Source organism: Schistocerca cancellata, chromosome 2 (assembly GCF_023864275.1).
Source record: "Schistocerca cancellata isolate TAMUIC-IGC-003103 chromosome 2, iqSchCanc2.1, whole genome shotgun sequence".
Classification (NCBI taxonomy): Eukaryota; Metazoa; Arthropoda; class Insecta; order Orthoptera; family Acrididae; genus Schistocerca; species Schistocerca cancellata.
Genome location: NC_064627.1, coordinates 871,220,821 through 871,244,887, shown reverse-complemented (window position 1 = coordinate 871,244,887; position 24,067 = coordinate 871,220,821). Strand labels below are relative to the sequence as shown.

At 43.3% G+C, this 24,067-nt stretch overlaps 1 protein-coding gene across 7 annotated transcripts in view; it reads left to right on the top strand.

Moving 5' to 3' along the window:
- LOC126162823 (protein Mpv17-like) overlaps positions 1 to 23,597 on the top strand; it is a 263,732-nt gene extending 240,135 nt beyond the window's left edge. For 2 of the 7 annotated variants that reach the window (XM_049919578.1, XM_049919573.1), the window contains exon 5: positions 23,312 to 23,577. The gene's annotated coding sequence lies outside the window, so the exon portion shown is untranslated. The other 5 variants (XM_049919580.1, XM_049919577.1, XM_049919576.1 and 2 more) reach the window with 5 other exon arrangements.
- Positions 23,598 to 24,067: the final 470 nt, after the last annotated feature.

Sequence of the window (24,067 nt, the reverse complement as noted above, 5' to 3'; positions counted from 1 at the left end):
AGCTTTTTGAGGTGGTGGTGTGCATGTTGCTCTAGTTTCTGGAGGGAAAGAGTTTCAGTGCATGTTATGGGTTCCAGGGATTTGGGATTGCATAGCAGGAGAATTTTGCAGATGGAGAGAAGGTATTGCAAGGTTGTGTGGGCTTGGTTGATTTTATTTTGCAGGACTATGTTGGTGAGGACTAAGGATTGGCTGAATCTGAACAGGTGGAGGTCATTGTGAAATGGCAGCTAAAGATGGGTAATTTGAAGATGAGGCTATTTGTGGGGATTCCATTTTCTAAGCAGCAGTGCAGGAGCAATATGTGGGACTGGGTTCTGGCTAGAGGTAAGGAAACTTTCAGCATCTCCGCTATATGATGAGTGGCAACTTACCTTTTCATAATACTGGATTTTCTATTGTTGATTTTTGCCTAACACAGTGCTGTTACTATTTTCTAATGCATCATTATAGTCAATGTCTGTCCCTCTTTCTCTTTTTTCCTGTGTTTCTCTTGTCGCCCTACAAACTGCACTGCATGCTCTACTTATGTGCCACACTGTATCAACTGGTCCAGCCACACACTACAGACGGCTATAAGACCACACTGATTATTGGTGCAGCATCTTATGTCCCACATTACTCCCACCAATATATCATTAATCCAATACCTTAAAATTGATCACTCTCCCTTTGTCACTGTCCCGTATTTCCGCGTGTTATTTCCTGCATCTTTCTGGTGCCGCATGACGTTGTATCTCATCCTACAAACCCCTCCCCAGCCCCACTCTTTCTCTGTTCTAACCCAGTTTGCACCCATTAATTTCACCTCATCCAGTCACATCTACTGCCCCCTTCTTCACACTTATCCACCCTCAGACCTGCTACCCACAGTAAAATATAACATATTTACTTGAATCTAAGCCGCACTTTTTTTCCGGTTTTTGTAATCCAAAAAACCGCCTGCGGCTTAGAATCGAGTGCAAAGTAAGTGGAAGTTCTGAAAAATGTTGGTAGGTGCCGCTACAACTAAGTTCTGCCGTTGAATATATGTAGCGGTACAGAGGCATGCTCTGCAGGCACAAAGATAAATACTGGCGCCAAAACCTCTGCGTCAGTAAATAAATTTAAAAAAACGGTGGAAGATGAGCTTTTTTCTCCTCCCCGAGTTTTGACCACTGCATTTTCATACATTATCCAACAAAGTAAATACAAATTCCGTATTGTTCATCTTCGAATGTAGCAGCATTTCAATGTACTACGTAAATCCGACTGGCAACACTGTTTGGGATGTTTGTCAATATGGCCAACTCAACGCTCTGAATTTTTTCCTGCCTGTGAGAAGAGATGGTTGCGAATAGGAACTTTTATGTATTGTGAATCACATACAGTATTCTCTTCACCATAAGAATAATACGAATATAAACATTTTGCCATGTATTGTTTCGTGTTTGCTGCTATCTTATTTAAATTCTGTCTGCCTAATAAACTACGAAACTTGAGTGATACAACAGTAAACGCGGAAGAATATACATATCATGTCATGTTTATATTCGTATTATTCTTATGCCTAATAGTGGTATAGTCAGAAATGAAGCACGGCAATTGACGAGATTTTTAAATCAAAGATGACACTAATTTCTGTGCAGAATGCAATGTACTAAAGAGGCATCTGCAAAGATTTTCAAACAGAGAAAAATTTTCGCGAAACTCTCGTTCAGAACATCTTCTATCATACGCAGTCTATTATTTGGTTCTTGTTGATCATTATCGAAGAAAGCAGCAATAGCAGTCTCTTGCCATTGTTTCACTAATGAGACAATTCCTCTCTTTCTTTTTTAATTGTAAGCTGCGGTAGCGTGCACAAAAGCAAGCCATGCCGCGAGCGGCGACAGGTCATAAACACACATTATCAGAATACGACAAACAATGCATGACGCAGTACAGTAATGCATTTTCAGCTTAGAGTGACATAAACACCTAAAACAAAGAGAATGGCACTTATCAGATCAAAGAAAAATAAGTAATCAATTCAAACCAGATGAAGCACGTGAAAAAGGAAGGGTACCCGTATAAATACGGACGGAGTGCCTGAGGCATAGCAATGGCTACCTGGTGAAGCTTAACTGCTAAGCTTATGACTCGAACCAAACTACTGTAGCTGTATCGTCATTCATTCGACCTAAATTGTGTCTCATATTACAATGGACCAACTTTGTTTCGATTTGGAGGTGCGGCCGAAAACGTTTCTCTCCCCTTGAATTTTGAGTCTCAAATTTCAGGTGAGGCTTAGATTCGGGAATTTTTTTTTTCCTTGATTTCGAGTATCATTTGTCAGGTGCGGCTTAGATTCGAGTGCGGCTTAGATTCGAGCAAATACGGTATATGTATTATTTTTCATTCTTTCCTTAGACTCTTTGTGACTTCACACCAATTTTTGTTAATTTTCGCCTTTCAGTATCGTTGACCCCCTCAGATTTCATTTTGTTTCCCCCTTTCACATCCATTTCATCCTTATTGTGATTTTTCACTTGTATTTGGGTGTATTTTTATGAAATTTTTTTGGACATAATTCTACTTTATTTATGTAATTTTTTGCATTTTTCCCGCCACCATGGATCTTTGCTCCTTCCATCTACATCAATACAGAAAAGTTTCCTTAACCATAGCTGTAACCCAGTCCCACATACAGTTCCTGTGTTGTTACTTGGCTCATGGAATCCCCCCCCCCCCCCCCCCCCCCAAGTGGCCTTATTGTCATATTACCCATCTCTGGCTGCCATCCTTTCTTTCACAATGACCTCCACCTGTTCAGATTCTGCCAATCCGTAGCCCACACCAACATAGTTCTGCAAAATCAAATCAAAGAAGCCCACGCCACCTTGCAGTACCTTCTCTCCATCTGCAAAATTCTTCTGCTATGCAATCCCAAATCCCTGGAACCCATAATGTGCACTGAAACTCTTTTCCTCCAGGAACTAGAGCAACATGCACAACACCACCTCAAAAAGTTCTCCATTGTGTTCACTTTCTACTCCCACCTTGGAGTACCACTATCCACCACCTCTACAACCACCTCCAAATCTCCTCAACGTCCTCTCATAGCAGACAAACCTTGTCTCGCATACCTACTACATTTACTCCAAAACTCCCTCCCACGATCACAGAGAATCCAGAACCAAAACAGACCTGAAACACAGCCATGAACCATTCCTCCAGAAGCCTTAGCCCCACAGAAATATCAGTCCTTTCCAAAGTCCTCATCTTCAGCCCCACTCCCAAATTCAATCATGCATGACTCGTTAAAGGCCTTCTCTCCTTCTCCTGGTCGCTACAGAGGAAAAACTTTTTTGCCACCAACCATACCAATCAGACCTAACCAAAGACCAATGTTGAACCCTGCCTAACTCAGTTCACACCTCCACCCAAATGCCCTGTTAATTTTTATATCCCCGCATTTTACATTTTCCCACTTTTGTGTTAATTTTTGTTGGTCACAACAGAAGTACTATCTCTCATACAGTGCTTTGCCATAATTAATGATTGTATGTTACAACATTTCCCACATTTTAAGTTTTCTTCGACATTACCGTGACCTTGATTTTCATACAGATTTTTGCAAAAAGTGCATCATACTTCTGCTCAAAGTCAGCCTTGAAAAGAATGCAGACTATACTCAAAGTTATTAATCATGTAACATGGCATTAACGCAATAAGCAAGATTTTAATTGTAAGAATGTTAGGTCATGTCCACCTGTACTTTAGGTTTGCAGTGTTTGGGAAAATATGCTGAGCCAATGCTTCATTGATAATCACTGTCTGTTGATTTTGACGTTAGTATCAAGCTTCCTTCTGCTCATTGCATTGTATTGCAACAGTTTTAATTTAATTTCACAGTCATTTATACAAAAATACACCATTTTTGTAGATGGCCATCTCTTAGTGGGCTTTCACAAATTATCAACACTTCTGTGTGAAGTATGCTACTCCGTACTCGGCGTGCAGTCTTAGGGTGGTATGACTTGATGTTAGATGTAAACATTCCTGCTCAAGATCCTCCATAACATGACAACAGTTTCCACCCTCCTTCTCACCCAGGATGTTCTTCAAATGAGTGACCTCCTTGTTGGAAACAAACTGTAGATTTTATGCCTATTGTTCCCTGTTTACAAAGACTGCTAACTTTAGTGTTTTGACCAATATTGTGTTACATGTTTTATTTATCATAATTTTGTAATGATTATCAATAATAAGTCTCATGATAGAACACAAGTATCTTTTTAATGTGGTTTCACGAAAGACCTTTGTATCCATGTTTTATTTTCACCATTAGACATGATCAGGACAAAGAGAGAAGAACATGTGCACATTTGTGTGTGTTGGCACTAAGCCACTGCCCTCACGATAGTCACAAAGGCAGTGGCTGAGTGCTGACACACACAAATTTGTCTGCACTTTTCCCACTTCATTCTGATCGTGTCCAATGGTGTAAATGAAACACAAAAGCAAAAGTCTCTTGTGAAACCTCATTAAAAAGATATTTGTGTTCTGATGTGAGACTTATTGTTGATAATCATTAAAAAATTATGGTAAATGAAACTTGCAACACAGTATTGGTTAAAGCACTTAAGATGGCAGCCTTTGTAAACAAAGAACAATAGGTGCGAAATCTGCAGCTTGTTGTGTTTCCTATCCTTCCCTATATTTACACTTTCTTGAATTTTACATTTTTAGGTCATTCTGCTCAGAAATGTTAAAAGGGATTGTTACTGTACATCTAAATTTACAGCCATACTCTGCAAACCACTGTGAAGTGCATGGAAGAGGGCATCTCCTGTTGTACCAGTTATTAGGGATGCTTCCTGTTCCTTTTGCATAGGGAGAATGGGAAGAATGACTGATTAAATGCATCTATATCTGCTGTAATTAATCTAATCTTGTCCTTGCAATGCCTACAGGAGTGGTCTGTAGGGGGTTTCAGTTTATTCCTAGATTCACTGTATAAAGCAGATTCTTGGAACTTGGCATAAGTAGGCTTCTTGGAATAGTTTGTCCATCTTCAAATGTCTGCCAGTTGAGTTTTTTCAGTATCTCTGTGGAACTCTTCGGAGGGTCGAACAAACCTGTGACCCTTCATGCAGCTCTTCTTTGTATGTATTCAATATTCTTAGTTAGTCCTATTTAGTATCTGCTTAACACTCTTGAGCAACATTCTAGGATGGGTAGCATGAGTGATTTGTAAGCAGTTTCCTTTGTAGACTGATTGCATTTCCTAGTATACTATCAATAAACCAAAGCAGGCCACTTGCTTTACCTATGACCGAAATACGTGATCATTCCATTTCATATCCATATCAAGTATTCCACCCAAGTATTTGTTTGAGTTGAAAGATTACATTTGTGGTTCATTAATATTGTAATCATAGGGTACTATGTTTGATCAACAGTTACAAAGAAGATAGACAGCTAGGCACTGTAAAGATGACATGTTGAGTTGCAGAAAGACACAATGAAAAGACTGATGCTCACTGAGCTTTCAGCCAAAGCCTTCTTCATTAAAGAAAGGAAAATACTCATACACAATCAAGCACACCTCATGCCATAGCAGCTGAAGTGTTCATGTGTGCATGAGGTGTGCCTGCTTGTGTCCAGCTCCAGCTGTCACCTGTGTTACATCTCCAGATCAGCAAGTTACATATTTATCTTTTCCTGTGTTTTCTTACAGGGTGACAATTATTGAATTATACAAAATAAAAGCATCGTAACTTCGGAATGATTTGTGTTAGGACATTCAAACTGCATGGTTGGCCATGGAGTATGATGGGAATTGGTATGCTCATGTGCATGTGCCTTGTTGTTATTAGCCATTTTCATTGGATGGGTTTGTCAATAAGCAAAACTGGTGCATTTGGAACCTGAGAATACACATTTAGTGATCGAGAAGTCTCTTTACCCTCAACCAGTGACTGTGTGGTGCAATGTTCAGTCATGGAATAATTGGTGCAATATCCCTTGATGGCATGGTGTCTACCAAATGTCACATGAAGGTCTTGGAAGATGATTTCATCCCCATTATCCAAAGTTACCCTGATTTTGGCAAGATGTGGTTCATACAAGACAGAGCTTGACCCCATTGAAGCAGGAGAGTGTTTGATGTCCTGGAGGAGCACTTTGGGAACCACATTCTGGCTCTGGGGTACCCAGAGGCCACTGGCATGGGCCTCGATTGGCCACCATATTCTCTGGATCTGAACACATGTGACTCCTTTTTGTGGGGCTATGTTAAAGACAAGGTGCACAGCAATAACCCCAAAACCATTTCTGTACTGAAAACAGCCATTCAGGAGGTCATTGAGAGCATCGATGGTCTCACACTTCAGCAGGTCATGCAGAATTTTGCTATTAGTCTTTGTCACATTGTCACCAAGGATGACAGGCATAACAAAAATGTCATAACCTAAATCCGTATACCTGTAGTGACGTTTACATGTCAAATAAAGCATGTACATGCAGTAGTTTGTAACTACTTTATGTTGTTTTCATATAGTTGCAAATTGTCACCCTGTAATACTATATATTGCTTAAATTTCATGCAATTTTTTTGTATTTAAGAATTTTAATCTAATGTTTTATAAATGAAATTCAGGCAGTCAGTAGCTCAGTTGTTGATTCTTCTGAAGAACCAGCCACAATGTTCATTATGATGCCAGCGTCCATTGGTGACATGTCAAGAAGGTAACAAGTTACATATCTAGGTACCTCTCAACTTTTATAGTTTACTTCTTCAGTTATTCTTGATAGGATGAGTAGGACGTGCATGTGCCATGTGCAGACACAAGAAGAGCTGGCAACAGTTTGTGAATTGTTGACTGTGGTTTCGGCTATAGTCAGCCACTTTCAGGCTGCTGCTTCAGGGTGTTCCATTGGTGGAAACTGTGGTGCATCACATGGGACACCTCAGGTGTTGCATATTTCATCAATGGGCTCTGCTGCTGAGCCACCTCCTAGTGTACCCAATGTGATGATATGCACTCCTTACAGGATGAGCACAGGATCTAATGTGTTTGCATTGCTCGAGGTGGAGGGACAGTGTGGAGGCTTGGCATCTGGCCTTGCCTATTTACTCTGTGAGTGAATAGATGGCCATTCCTTCAGCAGGGTTTGAGTAGGCACACATGGGCAGGGGCTTGCTAGTTATTGGAGCACCAACGTTAGGAATATTATGGAGCCTGTTATCAACATAGCATTCAGGGCTGGAAAGAAACCCAGTGTGTACTTGGTATGTCTGCTGGGGGCCTCATCTGAGATGTGGAGGTGATCTTGCCTGCATCTGTCAAGGAGTATGGAGGGTGCAGTCGACTACAAGTTGTGGCTCACATTGGCACCAGTGACACTTGTCACATGGGTTCTGAGCCCATTCTCAGTTCATACAGGCAGCTGACAGAGGTGTTGAAGGCTGCTGGTCCCATGTACATTGTACAAGCAGTGTTTGCAATTGGCAGCATTGTTCCCAGAGTTCATGAGGGTCCTCTGATTTGGAGTCAAGTGGAGTATGTCAGTCAAATGTTTTGTTGACTCTGTTATAGTCTTGGCTGCAGATTTTTAGACCTGCGTTATCGGGTTGGGAACTGTGGAACTCTCTTGATAGGTCCGGTGTTAACTACACAAAGGATAGCAGAGTACTTGTGGAGTGCATGTGTCTTTCTTTTGCTGCTTTTTAATCTGAACTAATTGAGACCGGACCTTGTTCAGAGATTACAGATTTGTTCGGACCAGCCGGAATTACAGTGATGATGAGTTTCTAGAATGAAGTATACCAAGCAGATAAGTAGGTACACCATGGTAACAAATGAGAACGAGTGTGGAAACAATGGCACACTCTCACTCCCTGCCCTTGTTGTTGAGCATTGTTGAGACCTATGCAGTGTCTCAGGTCAGTGCACTACCAGTTGGCTCACAAAGTGCTTGGTTATGTTAGTTATCGATCGCTGGCATGCGTAACAGTTGTATTGTATTCATTCAGGTGTAGTGGTGTATGTATTTTCATCATGAGTAAACAGAAACATATAATGTTAACTCTCAAAGAAAAACTGAATGCTTTGAAGCAGATCGACAATGGTGAGAATGTATCTAAACTGGCGACAGAACTGGATGTTGTTAAAGCAACCATTTGCAATTAGACGAATAACCAAGTGAAGCTTGAACTGTCCTGCACAACGTATTTGAGAAAAAACACTCAAAATTCAGCAGACTTTGAAACAGTTCCAGTATGATGAAGTGGATGAAGGTTTTTTTCCTTTGGTTTACACAGGAAAGAGAAAGGGGAACTCCTTTGAGTGGAGTACTGGTTCAGGAGAAGGCTGTTTACCTGAACAAGTTAATGAATGGTGATGAGATCTTTCGTGCGAGTATGCGTTGGTTGGACGGATTCAAAAAACGTCATGGAATCTGTCAGCTAACAATTACTGGAGAGAAGCTTTGTTCTGACTGTGATGCAGTGAAGGAATACTTGGGTGAGTTTGAAAAAATAAGAGTTGTTGTTGTTGTTGTGGTATTCAGTCCTGAGACCGGTTTGATGCAGCTCTCCATGCTTCTCTATCCTGTGCAAGCTTCTTCATCTCCCAGTACTTACTGCAACCTACACCCTTCTGAATCTGCTTAGTGTATTCATCTCTTTGTTATAACCTTTAATCACCAATAATTGCATGGATATTCAAACACACTCACTTAGAAACAATAGCTGGTTACATGATAACAACTCAGTATCTCTCATTCGACTGCCGTGCCGGCGCCGTTCGTAGCTAGGTGGTGCTCCCGCGCTCAGCCGAGTTGCGGAGCGCCTCTATCGCCGTTTGCGCGTACTGTCGTGGCGGCACTGTTAAATGTCGTGGCACTGTCACAACACATTTCCCCCCTTAAAAAAAAAAAACACACACACACACTCACTCCCTTGGAGATATGGACAGTGCGGAGACATCCATGGCCTCTTGTGAGGCCCCGAATAGATCCCGCGGAGAGACACGAGAGTATGGTCGAAAATGTCCAGGACGGAAGCTCGTGCGTGGAACATACCTCCTGGACGAGATGATGGGTGAAAGCTCCAGAGCAGCATCCATAGGTGTCGTGGACCTGGGGGTGTGCTCCAGCGAGATGGGTCCCGGAGAAGGCGGCGTCGCAACTGGGGCCGGTTCCAGCGTACTCGGAAACGGTAGCGATGTCGGCTGCATCAACACGTACGGTAGATCGGCAGCAGCGACAGGACTGGCTTCTCGGAATGGTGGAGGCGAAGGAAGGGGCGGTGGCACCGGCGTGGCCACCACTCGTGGGCGCATCTCGTCGCAATGGCGAACAACCATGCCGTCGTCCGTACGTATTTCACAAAGCCGGCGGCCACGAAGAGCCGTGGAATCCATTTAGGGCGAGATCCATACCCTCGTGCCCACACGTCAGCGCCCACCGAGTATTTTCCCGCACTAGGGGACACAGCACAAGGCCTGACAGGGCGAAGCAGGTGAAGTAGAGTGCACGGTTGGTGGCCATGCAAGAGTTCAGCAGGGCTGTGATCACCCAGAGGCGTGAAGCGATAAGAACTCAGAAATTGCAGCAGAGCATCATCTGTGGAAAAATCGCTAAGGAATTTTTTCATCTGGCTTTTGAAAGTGCGGACAAGGTGCTCGACCTCCCCATTCGATTGCGGATGGAAGGGCGGTGCTGTAACACGATGAATCCCTTGTCCAGTACAAAAATCACGGAAGGCCTGCGAAGAGAACTGATGGCCATTGTCCGTGACGATCGTGGATGGAAGACCTTCTAGGGCAAAGATTTTGGACAAAGCCAGCGTCGTCGCCGCAGTGGTGGGCGACGGTCATCGAACAACAAACGGAAACTTTGAGAAGGCGTCAATCAACAGTAGCCAATAAGTACCAAGGAAGGGGCCGGCAAAGTCAGCATGCACCCGTTCCCATGGCTGCGCCTGATCAGGCCACGGAGAGGGCATTGTACAAGGTGCAGCCAGTTGTTGAGCACACTGACCACACGCAGCAAACATGTGGGCGATGTCTGAATCAATACCGGGCCAATGAACGTGCCTGTGGGCCAGGGACTTAGTCCGAGAAATCCCCCAATAGCCTTCATGCAACAGTTTGAGAACATCTTTGCGAAGAGAATCTGGCACCATGACCCGTGGAGATGCGCCATCCGTGGCCAGAAGAACAACACCATCACGAACAGACAGACAAAGGCGCGAGGCATGGTAGTTGCTAAGGGGATCCGATGCCTGGCCCTTGGTCCTGTCCGGCAACCCCGTTGAACAAAACCGATCACCTGATGCAGGACTGGGTCCCATGCAGTAGCCGACACAACCTGCGAACCTGTAAGTGGAAAACCCTCGACCGCACGATGTTATTCCTCATCAATGTGGAAACAGTAGTTCATCACGATCGAAAACCGGGTCGGGGCCCATTGGCAATCGCGACAATGCGTCAGCGTTGGCGTGCTGGGCCATAGGGCGATAGTGAATCTCATAGTGAAAACGAGACAAGTATAAGGCCCAACGTTGCAGGCGGTGAGCTGCCTTATCCGGAAGCGACGCCGATGGGCTGAACAGAGAGACCAGCGGCTTGTGGTTGGTGATGAGGTGAAACTTAGAACCATACAAAAAAACGCTGAACTTTTTTAGAGCATAAATGATAGCGAGTGCCTCCTTTTCGATTTGAGAGTAATGCTGTTGCCCATCGTTAAGGGTCTTGGAAGCATAGGTGATGGGTCGTTCCGACCCATCCTCATCCCGATGGGCGAGAACAGCCCCTAGACCATACTGTGATGCGTCAGTCGCCAGAACCAAGTGCTGACCCGGACGGAATGTGGCAAGACAAGGCGCCGACTGCAAATGAGCCTTCAGGCAGACAAAAGCCTGCTCACACTCGTCGGACCAACAGAAAGGGACGTTCTTCTGTAACAGCTGATGCAGAGGATGAGCTACCGCCGCCGTTGATGGAATGAATTTGTGATAATAAGCAATCTTGCCGAGAAACGCCTGAAGTTCTTTGACCGTAGACGGCCGGGGTAGAGCGTTAATGGCCGCAACATGCTGATGTAGAGGACGTATACCCTCACGGGACAAGTGGAAACCAAGATACACAGTGGAGGGTTGGAAGAACTGTGACTTGTCCAGATTGCACTTCAACCCAGCAGAATGCAAAACCCGAAACAGTGAACGCAAATTACGAAGGTGCTCCTCAGTGGAGGCCCCCATGACAACAATGTCATCCAGATAGTTTATGTAGCCGAGAACAGAAGCCGTGAGCTGTTCCAAAAACCGCTGAAAAATGGCCGGCTCACTAGCAATGCCAAATGGTAACCGCTGGTACTAATACAACCCACAAGGAGTGTTGATGACGAGAAATTCCTTCGAAGAAGCATCCAGTGCAAACTGATGGTACGCCTCCAATAAGTCAAGTTTGGAAAAGAACTGGCCCCCAGCGAGCTCGGTAAATAACTCCTCAGGACGGGGGAGAGGATAAGTGTCAATGAGGCTCTGAGAGTTGACGGTGGCTTTAAAATCACCACACAATCACAGACTCCCGTTTGGTTTAGAAACCACCACAATTGGCGATGCCCATTCGCTGGAGGTAACAGGAAGGAGAATCCCTGAAGCTGTTAACCTGTCTATCTCAGCCTTGACAGGTGCACGCAACGCCACCGGAATAGGGAGTGCCCGGAAAAACTTAGGGCGAGCTGTAGGTTTAAGAGTAATGTGGGCTTCAAAATCCTCGGCATGACCCAGACAAGCAGAGAACATGGACGAAAATTCAGAACACAATCCATCCAGCTGTTGATACGGAATATCCTCAGATATGAGGTGCACATCATCATCAGTGGAGAACCCAAACAACTGGAAAGCATCATAACCGAACAGGTTTTCAGTGCCCACATGATCCACCACATAAAACGTGAGGGGCCTAACAACAGACTTGTAGGCAGTGGAAGCATCAAACTGGGCAATGATAGGAATTTTCTGTTTAAGTTCTCAGATTTCGCGTAACTGGAGACAAGGGAGGGGAGCCCAACTCCAAATACGTGCGAGAATTAATGAGAGTTACTGCAGAGCCAGTGTCCACTTGCATGCGAATGTCTTTATCTAGAACACAAACAGTAACAAACAACTTATGTGTCTGAGAAAGCACACAGTTAACATCCATGTCCGATGCCTTGTCCTCGTCGACAGGAACTTTAGGGGACTGACACACAGAAGCAATGTGGCCTTTTTTCCTACATGAATTACACGTGGCCCAACATTTGGGACATGCGGCCCTGTCATGCTGTACGAAACAACATGGACAAGAAGGAAGTGCGGAACAAACCTGCTTCTGTGGTTGCTGTTTTCGCTGCGAGCGTTGCGGCCCAACACAACGTTGTTTACGCGAGTGAACCGCCGCCACATCTTTGTTCTCCTGTGAAACAGGCAAATTGTCCGTGTCAAAAGTTGACTGTACAGCGCCTACACCACACCACACGTCTATTTGCGCGCCAGCAGCGTGAGACACTTCAAAGGATTGAGCGATGCTTAGAACTTCCGACAACGACGAGTTTGGCAGTTGTAGGGCACGTTGCTGAACTTCTTTATCAGGAGCAAGCCATAGAATAGCATCCCTAACCATTGAATCAGCATAAGACTCATGATGAGTGTCCGTGACAAACAGACATTTCCTACTCAGACCGTGTAGTTCCGCCGCCCAAGCCCGGTAAGATTGATGGGGCTGTTTACGACACCAGTAGAACGCTCGCGGGCGGCAATGACGTGGGTGTTTTTGCGGTAATAGTTAGACAATAAGTCACACATTTCTGGGAAGGACAGGGAGGCAGGTTCCCGCAGAGGGGCTAACTGAGATAGCAGTTGATAGATCCGTGGGGAAATCCAAGATAGAAATAACGACTTACACATAGGAGCGTCGACAACGCCGAAAGCCAAGAAGTGTTGCCGCAAATGCTTCTCATAATCCTCCCAGTATTCAGCGGCCTCGTCGTAAGGAGGGAATGGAGGTGGAGAAGAGGAAGACAGACGATGAGTAAGCGACGTCGACAACGCCTGAATAGCAGCCGTCAGCTGTGTTTGTTGTTCAATGAGCGCTTGCATAAGCTGTTCCATGTCCGCCCCGTCACGAACACACAAATCCACAATGCAGTGAAAATATCCAACCTCATCGCCAAAAAGTGTTATAACCTTTAATCACCAATAATTGCGTGGATATTCAAACACACTCACTTAGAAACAATAGCTGGTTACATGATAACAACTCATTATCTCTCATTCGACTGCTGTTCCGTGACATGTGGCCGGTGCCGTTTGTAGCTAGGTGGCGCTCCTGCGCTCAGCCGAGTTGCGGAGCGCCTCTATCGCCGTTTGCGCGTACTGTCGTGGCAGCACTGTTAAATGTCGTGGCACTGTCACAACACTCTTGGTCTCCCTCTATGACTTTTACCCTCCATGCTGCCCTCCAGTGCTAAATTTGTGATCCCTTGATGCTTCAGAACATGTCCTACCAACCGGTCCCTTCTTCTTGTCAAGTTGTGCCACAAACTCCTCTTCTCCCCAATTCTATTCAATACTATTAGTTATGTGATCCACCCATCTAATCTTCAGCATTGTTCTGCAGCACCACATTTCGAAAGCTTCTATTCTCATCTTGTCTAAACTATTTATTGTCCACATTTCACTTCCATACATGGCTACACTCCATACAAATACTTTCAGAAACGACTTCCTGACACTTAAATCTATACTTGATGTTAACAAATTTCTCTTCTTCAGAAACGCTTTCCTTGCCATTGCTAGTCTACAATTTATATCCTCTCTACTTTGACTATCATAAGTTATTTTGCTCCCCATATTCCTGTTAACATTATCAAAAGCTTTCTCTAAGTCTACAAATGCTAGAAATGTGGGTTTGCCTTTCCTTAATCTTTCTTCTAAGATAAGTCGTAAGGTCAGTATTGCTTCACATGTTCCAATATTTCTACAGAATACAAACTGATATACCCTGAAGTCGGCTTCTACCAGTTTTTCCATTTGTCTGTGAAGAATTCGTGTTAGTATTTTGCAGCTGTGACTTAGTAAACTGATAGTTCGGTAATTTTCACATCTGTCAACACCTGCTTTCTTTGGAATTGGAATTATTATATTCTTCTTGAAGTCTGAGGGTATTTCGCCTGTCTCATACATCTTGCTCACCAAATGGTAGAGTTTTGTCAGGACAGGCTCTCCCAAGGCTGTCAGTAGTTCTAATGGAATGTTGTCTACTCCCGGTGCCTTGTTTCGACTCAGGTCTTTCAGTGCTCTGTCAAACTCTTCACACAGTTTCGTATCTCCCATTTCGTCTTCATCTACATCCTCTTCCATTTTCATAATATTGTCTCAAGTACATCGCCCTTGTATAGACTCTCTATATACTCCTTCCACCTTTCTGCTTTCCCTTCTTTGCTTAGAACTGGGTTTCCATCTGCGCTCTTGATATTCATGCAAGTGGTTCTCTTTTCTCCAAAGGTCTCTTTAATTTTCCTGTAGACAGTATCTATCTTACCCCTGGTGAGATAAGCCTCTACATCCTTACATTTGTCTTCTAGCCATCCCTGATTAGCCATTTTGCACTTTCTGTCGATCTCATTTTTGAGACGTTTGTATTCCTTTTTTCCTGCTTCATTTACTGCATTTTTATATTTTCTCCTTTCATCAATTAAATTCAATATTTCTTCTGTTACCCAAGGGTTTCTGCTAGCCCTCGTCTTTTTACCTACTTGATCCTCTGCTGCCTTCACTACTTCATCCCTCAAAGCTATCCATTCTTCTTCTACTGTATTTCTTTCCCCCATTCCTGTCAATTGTTCCCTTATGCTCTCCCTGAAACTCTGTACAACCTCTGGTGTAGTCAGTTTATCCAGGTCTCATCTCCTTAAATTCCCATGTTTTTGCAGTTTTAGTCTACAGTTCATAACAAATAGATTGTGGTCAGAGTCCACATCTGCCCCTGGAACTGTATTACAATTTAAAACCTGGTTCCTAAATCTCTGTCTTACCATTATATAATCTATCTGATACCTTCTAATATCTCCAGGATTCTTTCATGTATACAACCATCTTTTATGATTCTTGAACCAAGTGTTAGCTATGATTAAGTTATGCTCTGTTCAAAATTCTACCAGGCAGCTTCCTCTTTCATTCCTTAATCCCATTCCATATTCACCTACTACGTTTCCTTCTCTTCCTTTTCCTTTTCCAGTCACCCATGAATATTAAATTTTCGTCTCCCTTCAGTACCTAAATAATTTCTTTTATCTCATCATACATTTCACCAATTTCTTCATCATCTGCAGAGCTAGCTGGCATATAAACTTGTACTACTGTAGTTGGCTTGGGCTTCATGTCTATCTTAGCCACAATAATGCGTTCACTATGCTGTTTGTAGTAGCTTACCCGCACTCCTATTTTTTGATTCATTATTAAACCTACTCCTGCAATACCCCTATTTGATTTTGTGTTTATAACCCTGTATTCAAATGGTTCAAATGGCTCTGAGCACTATGGGACTTAACATCTGTGGTCATCTGTTCCCTAGAACTTAGAACTACTTAAACCTAACTAACCTAAGGACATCACACACATCCATGCCCGAGGCAGGATTCGAACCTGCGAACCCTGTATTCACCTGACCAAAAGTCTATTTACTCCTGCCACCGAACTTCACTAATTCCCACTATATCTAACTTTAACCTATCCATTTCCCTTTTTAAATTTTCTAACCTACCTGCCCGATTAAGGGATCTGACATTCCACACTCTGATCCGTAGAACGCCAGGTTTCTTTCTCCAGATAATGACGTCCTCTTGAGTAGTCCCCGCTCAGAGATCCGAATGGGGGACTATTTTACCTCCGGAATATTTTACCCAAGAGTATGCCATCATCATTTAACCATACAGTAAAGCTGCATGCCCTCGGGAAAAATTACGGCTGTAGTTTCCCCTTGCTTTCAGCTGTTCACAGCACAGCAAGGCCATTTTGGTTAGTGTTACAAGGCCAGATCAGTCAATCATCCAGACTGCTGCCCCTGCAACTACTGAAAAGGCTGCTGCCCCTCTTCAGGAACCACTCGTTTGTCTGGCCTCTTAACAGATACCCCTCCGTTGTGGTTGCACCTACGGTACGGCCATCTGTATCGCTGAGGCACGCAAGCCTCCCCACCAACGGCAACGTGCATGGTTCTCCCCAACAAATTTATAACGCTGACAAGACTGCCCTTTATTTTAGGGCATTGCACCAAAAAGCATGGCATCAAAAGCAGAAGATCATGCTCCTGGTTTTAAAATGTGCAGCAACGCTGCTGGTAATCACAAGCTGCCTTTAATGCTGATTGGCAAATCTGCTAGGCCCAGACCTTTTAAAAACTGCAACATAAAGTCCCTGTCCATATATTACCAGAAAAAAACATGGATGGATGGTACGTGGTTCAAAGAATGGTTTCACGGCTAGTTTGTTCCCTATGTTCGACAGCTGCTAAGGAAAATCATTTGTCTCCCCATGCATTAGTTTTGATTGATAATGCACCATCTCACCCCAGCACTGAGGAATTATGTGATAGAGAAATTGCCGGGAAGTTTTTGCCTCCAAATGTCACACCACTTGTACAGCCGATGGACCAGGGCATACTGGAAGCATTAAAACTGATTTACAGAAAACAATTTTTAAGGATGCTGATCCAAGATGATAGTATTCCTTTAGTGGACAAAATAAAAAAGATCAATGTGAAGGATGTTGTTTATGGGAATGGAATTTTCACTCTACAGCAGAGTGTGCGCTGATATGAAACTTCCTGGCTTATTAAAAGTGTGTACCGGACCGAGACTCGAACTTGGAACCTTTGCCTTTCGCGGGCAAGTGCTCTACCAACTGAGCTACCCATGCACAACTCGCACCCCGTCCTCACAGCTTTAATTCTGCCAGTACCTTGTCTCCTACCTTCCAAACTTCACAGAAGCTCTCCTGTGAACTTGCCTGCTAAAGGCAAAGGTCCCGAGTTCGAGTCTCGGTCCGGCACACAGTTTTAATCTGCCAGGAAGTTTCATGTTGTTTATGGGGCTGCTGAGGTATGGCAGAATATTTCAGAAAATACTCTGAGAAAATCATGGAGAAAACTGTGGACTTTTCTTGAATTTCAAGACAATCGTGAGAAAACTGTGGACGTTTCTTGAATTTCAAGACAGCCTAGTTGAAAATGAAGAGGAAAAACTACTACAAATGATACAGACAATCCCTGGATGTGAAGAAGCTAGTGAAGGAGATGTAGATGAGTGGATTGCAGTGGATGGGACATGTGTGGAGAACCTTACTGATGCTGATTTAATTGCTGCTGTGAGTTAAGACCAGGAAGAAGTGGACTGCTGTGACAGAAGAGACAGTGAGCCTGAAAGTGACAAAGGAAAGCTGGTGCCACACAGTGACACAGCAGAAGTCCTTGACATCGCACTACGTTATTTGGAGCAACAGCCTACTGCTACACTGATGTTTATGAGACGATGGCACAACTATGCTTCGTATAACAGACTGTCTTCATTATGCTAGAAAACAGTGACTGAGTTTTATCATCTAAAAAGTAGGGATAAAATGTCCACTGTATTTTAGTAAGTTTGACAGCTGTTATTTCATTGTTATGCATTGTTTAAAACTAATGTGTTCTTGCCATTTTTTCCAATACATGTTTGCTGTACCGTGTAAATTAAAATAGTGTATATGTACAGCAATTTACTGCACAGTTTTCCATACTTCGACTAACATTTTTCATGTTCCTATTAACCGAACGTTTGGATTACCGGGGTTCAGATTAGCGGGACTCTGCTGTACTGTGATGAACACTCAGCAGTCAATATGCAGATAGGGACATCAGACCATGTTCAGAGTAAAGACACAAAATTTTATCAGTAAATTGTCAAAATATTCGTAACAAAGTTCCTAAATTTACTGCCCTCCAGGAAAGGTCTCAATCTCATACTATTCTTGGGATGCAGAACTAGCTAAAACCCAAAGTAGGAAGTCTGAGATATTTAGTTAGTCATGGAATGTCAAGAACGCAATACATGGTCATTGGTCCCAGGTTATGTTTTCGGATGAGTCCAGGTACAGTCTGAACAGTGATTCTAGTCGGGTTTTCATTTGGCATGAACGAGGACCAAGATACCAACCCCTTAATGTCCTTGAAAGGGACCTGTATGGATGTCGTGATTTGATGGTGTGGGGTGGGATTATGATTGGTGCACGTACACCCCTGTATGTCTTTGACAGAGGAACTGGAATAGGTCAGGTATATCGGGACGTCATTTTGCACCAGTATGTCTGCCTTTTCAGGGGTATAGTGGGTCCCACCTTCCTCCTGATGGATGATAACACATGGTCCCACCGTGCTGCCATCGTGGAGGAGTACCTTGAAACAGAAGATATCAGGCAAATTGAGTGACCTGCCTGTTCTCCAGACCTAAACCCCATCGAGCACATCTGGGATTCTCTCAGCCAACATATTGCTGCATGTCTTCAAACCCCCATGACACTTCAGGAGCTCCGACAGGCACTGGTGCAAGAATGGGAGGCTATACCCCAGCAGCTGCTTTACCACCTGATCCAGAGTATGCCAACCCATTGTGCGGGCTGTGTACGTGTGTTTGGTGATCATATCCCATATTGATGTAGGGGTACATGCGCAGGAAACAGTGGCGTTTTGCAGCACGTGTTTCGGGACAGTTTTCTCAACTTTGCACCAATACCATGGACTTACAGATCTGTGTCGTGTATGTTCCCTATGTGCCTACGCTATTAGCACCAGTTTTGTGTAGTGCCACGTTGTGTGGCACCACATTCTGCAATTATCCATAATTTATGAGCCTGAGTGTAGATGGTTATGACCAAAATGGTGTTTTTTATTGTTGCAAATAGTAAACATTTTGACAAACTACCTGTTGGCTTCTGTCTTGGATTCTTCAGCCGACGTTCATCTCATGATTTTACTGACATTTTGCCAACATGAGTGGCTGGCCTTGTCAAAGCATAACCCTCCATTGCCGGTGGTGAACAGGAGCCAAGCTCACGGCCGCAGACTATATGTACCTGGCGCGCCATCGTCCGAGGGCTTCTCCACAGTCATTTCCGGTGCGGTTCGCCTCTTGCTACCTCCGACGGTCATTCACTGCAGGGAAGGATTCTGAGGAGCGATGGGTACTCCACAAATCATATTAGAAGTGTAACAGAGCCAAACAATTGGCAAAGTAAGGAATCAGTAAAATAAATGTCGAGGATGGCCTTTCTGCCATACATTCCCAGAATGACAGACAGAATCGGCCGTATACTGCGCAAACACAGCGTAAAGACTATTTTCAAACTGACAAGGAAGATCAAAGAGTGTCTTAGATGGGCAAAGGAGGAAAGGGACTCAATTGAAATGTCAGGAATATACCATATACCATGTACATGCAGAAAAGTTTATGTTGGAATGATTGGACAATCAATCAACACCAGGATCAAAGAACATAAGCAACATTGCAGGTTGGGCAGGTGGAGAAATTGGCCGTGGCAGAGCACACACTGAGTGAGACCGACCATGTAATAAAATTTGCCAACATGGAAGTTCTGGCTGTAGAGAATCACTATCACACCCGCTTGTTCAGAGAAGCTGTAGAAATACAAAAACACATGATTAGCTTCAACAAGAAAGAAGAAAGTCTTATGGTAAACGGATCCTGGCTTCCCATACTGTAGCGAACAACCATCTCAGGTAGGAAGACGAGAACCGCACCAGAAATGACCGTGAAGAAGCCCTCAGACGTTTGCGCACCAGGTACATATAGTCTGTGGCCGTGAGCTCGGCTCCAGTTCGCCACCTGCAATCGAGGGTGAAGCTTTGACAATGCGAGCCACTCATGTTGGTGAAATGTCAGTAAAATGATCAGATGAATGTTTGCCGAAGAACCTGAGACAGAAGCCAATAGGCAGTTTGTCAACATGTGGCCACGAAAACCTTAACAAATTTTTACTAAACATTTTGTTGTTGTTGCAAGTGCTATATCTTTAGGTAGTAGTTTTTTCTGTTCTTAACTTTTGTTGTTGCCAGCCCCATATATGTGTGGGAACACAATATAATATTTCTGGGCTTCAGTAAACCAGTAAACAAAATCTTACTTTGAAATACCCCTTCAAGATATGTTGAGAGACTGAGGATTATACATAAGCAGCATGATTTGGTCTACAGCTGGAGATGTAATACCCTCTACTGAACTACACCGAAACTAGGTTTAGTGCTACATCCATTACACAAGTGGCTATGCTTAGTGATTTATTGCGGTAAGAACTGTAGTGTATGCATTAAATGTTTGTGGTAAGCCATTTAATGAAAGTGTTAGTGGAAAAAAATATAAAATTTATTGTTTCAATGCACTTGAGAAACCTTTCACTAGGTCTGTGGAAGAAATATTTGCACATCAGCATGTTATGTAATTTTTTACTAACATATTCCATATCCTCAAGGCTCTTCTTGCTGTGAGTCTGTGGAATGGATGGTATAATCTAATAATATCTAGTCCAAGAGTGTTGTTCATGTTAGAGATGTTACTATTCCTTAGAGGACACTGCAGCTTTTTTTTCCTGCATTTGGTGGATTTTTCCCTGACTTAACTCTGATAATTGTGGCACACCTCACTAGTCATTTGGAAGCTGTATAGGAACCACATTTGCCTTAACTTCACAACTCTTAAAAAAAAAGCAAACCGTAAACAATGATGAGCCAAAACATTATGACTACAGCCCACTGTGAGATTGAATACTGTCTGATGGCATTGCAGGGACATGACACGGAAAGGAAAATATTTAAGTGGGGCAGAGAAGAATGGGGTATCATTCTACAAGTGGGGAAATCCCTCTGATATATAAGTAACTTTTACAAAGGTGAATCAGCGGAAGACCCAGGATGGAATGTAACAGGATTAGGAAAACGATAGCTGCTACTCGCCATATAGTGGAGATGCTGAGTTGCAGATAAGCACAACTAAAAGACTGTCACAAAATGAGGTTTCGGGCAACAAAGTCTTTGTCAAAAATAGACAATAGACAACACACACACACACACACACACACACACACACAATGCTTAACAAAGGTTGATGCCAGGAAGGTTACAGGAACATGGGATATATTGCAGGGAGAGTTCCCATCTTTGCAATTCAGAAAAGCTGGTCTTGATGGGAAGGATCCAGATGGCCCAGGCTGTGAAGCAGTCATTGACATGAAGAATGTTGTGGTGGATGGTGCGCTCAGCAACAGGGTGGTCCAGTTGTTTCTTGGCCACAGTTTTTTGGTGACCATTCATGTGGACAGACAGCTTGTTGGTTGTCAAGCCCATGTAGCATGCAGCACAGTGGTGTAGAGTTGATGACTGGTTTCACAGGTAGTCCTCGCTTTGTTGGGACAGGTGGTGTATGTGACTGGACTGGAGCAGATTGTGGTAGGATGATGTATGGGACAGATCTTGCATGTAGGTCTGTTGCAGGGATATGAGCTGTGGGGGCAAGAGGTTGGGAGCAGGGATTATGCAGGGTTGAATGAGGATATTGTGTAGGTTCGATGGGTGGCAGAATACTACTATGGAAGGGGAGGGAAGAATAGTGAGTAGGAGATTTCTCATTTCAGGGTGCGACGAGAGGTAGTCGAAACCCTGGCAGAGAATGTAATTCAGTTGCTCCAGCCGTGGGTGATACTGAGTCACAAGAGGAATGCTCCTCTGTGGCTGGACAGTGGGACTCTGGGAGGTTATTGGTGAGTGGAAAGATAAGGTACAGGAGATCTGTTTTTGTATAAAGTTGGGAGGGTAATTACAGCCTCTAAAGGCCGCAGCGAGACTCAGTGTATTTCAAGAGGGAGAACTTGTTGCTGCAGATGTTACGGCCATGGCCATGGCTGTATGGAAGGGACTTCTTGGTATGGAATTGGTGGCAGCTGTCAAAGTGGAAGCTTTGCTGGTGATTGGTAGGTTTCATATGGACGTAGGTACTGATGTAGCCATTGTTGAGGTGCAGATTAACATTGAGGAAGGTGGCTTGTTGGGTTGAGCAGGATTAGATGAAGCAAATGGCGGAGAAGGTGTTGAGGTTCTGGAGGAATGTGGACAGGGTGTCCTTACCCTGGATCTACTTTCACAAAGGTCAGATTTTTGTGGCCCAGCCCCTAGGAATGAGCATCTGGGAAGTGGTGAAGTTCATCAGCTGTTCATGTGCCACTAATATGCACAACTATGGGAAGTAGTTTAAGAATGGTGAAACTACAAGTAGACAGTAATGTGTTGGACATTCACAGTTCATTATGAAACTTGGAGGTCAGAGACTTCCTTCCTCTGTAAAACCAGATTGATGTCTGGTGCATGCACACCATTAATTCCACATTGATGAAAATAAGGCTCCACAACTGATTACACTAGATGTTCCCATGTTGATCTCAATTATGACTGTGGTGGGGATGGGATCATCAATATTGGACTGTAGGTCAGTGGAAATGAATTGTCTAGTTGGATAATCATGTTTCTTGTCACATCATGTTGAAGTTCACTTATCATTTACTGTCTTTCAGGTGAGTAACTGCTTGAAACATGCGTTGTGTCACAGATGCAGGATGGAGGAGGAGGGAGGCAACACAACAACTGTGGATTACATGAACATTATTGCAGACCATGTGCACTCCTTCATGACTGAGGTCTTCTCCAATGGCAACACCTTTCAGCATGATAACTGTCTGCGTCTCAAGGCCAGAATCATGCTATAGTGGTTTGAGGAGGGTAGTGAAAATTCAGATCTTGGCCACCACATTTATTTGGTCTGAAGCTGATGGAACACATCTGGGATGTTATTGGTTTCCAGCTCCACACCCACAAATGCCCAACCCCTCATTTACAGGAATTTTGTGACCTGTGTGTAGACTTCTGGTGACAAATATCTCTGGAAACATACCACAGACTTATTGAATCCATGTTGCAATGAATCACACTTGTGGTGCATTCCAAAGGTGAACCAACATGCATGGTCTTAATGTTTTGGCACATCACCATTGATGTGTCAGTGTGAAGTGCTTATAATATCTTCAGATGCAGATTGCAATAATGTTCCGTATTGAGCAATTGGATAAAAACGTATTTGATTAGAAGCAAAATGGATGTTTGATAGCCCAACCCCTTATACACTCAGTAGCATGTTATGACTTAATCTTGTTCTAAAGAAATTATACTCATCTTAAATGTGATTATATTTGAAATTTCAGATTATCTGCGTGAGTGTGGTATTCAAGCAGAAAGAAGCTACTGTTGAAAATTACCAGGGCTCTGTCCGTAAGTGAGAAAGTGTCTGACAACTTGTACTTTTTGATACATTGGGAATAAACATTTTAAATCAGTTTTCCTGATTTATTTTCTGCCAAACCCCTTGTTCATGTTAGTTAACTTTATCAACTAATATCTTGGTAACTGACCTGAAATAACATGAAAATCATCATAGGTGTACTGCAGCATCACTACAGAGCTATTATTTTGAGGAAACAGTTCTGTTTTAATCAGTTACATAACACACAAAATAATTTCCATATAGTCTTTGCCTTCTTGTCTTATGTTGGGTTTAGTGTCTTCAACAAGGTTTCATTAGTCTAAGCAAGAAACTGGGAATCCATACAAACCCAAAAAGAAAATTGAAAACACAGATACTAGTGTCAGTTCCTGTAGGTTAACTGATAATTTCAATTACAGGATTGAAGATTGCTGTTGCTACATGACAAGTAACAGTGTTCAATGTAAACACATTTCTGTTATTACAAGATGTAGATAACTTTCTTTCTTATTAAATGTATGCATATTTATAGATAACTTCCTTTCTTATTTAACAAATGTGTAGTCCTATAGATATATAAGCAAGTAGTGATAAACAGCTGCTATTCAGCATAACTGAGAAAGCTGCTTTTTTTGTATGTTTGAAGTAATACCTTTCTTACATTTTTTACTAGCTTATATTTAGCATGAGTAAGTGC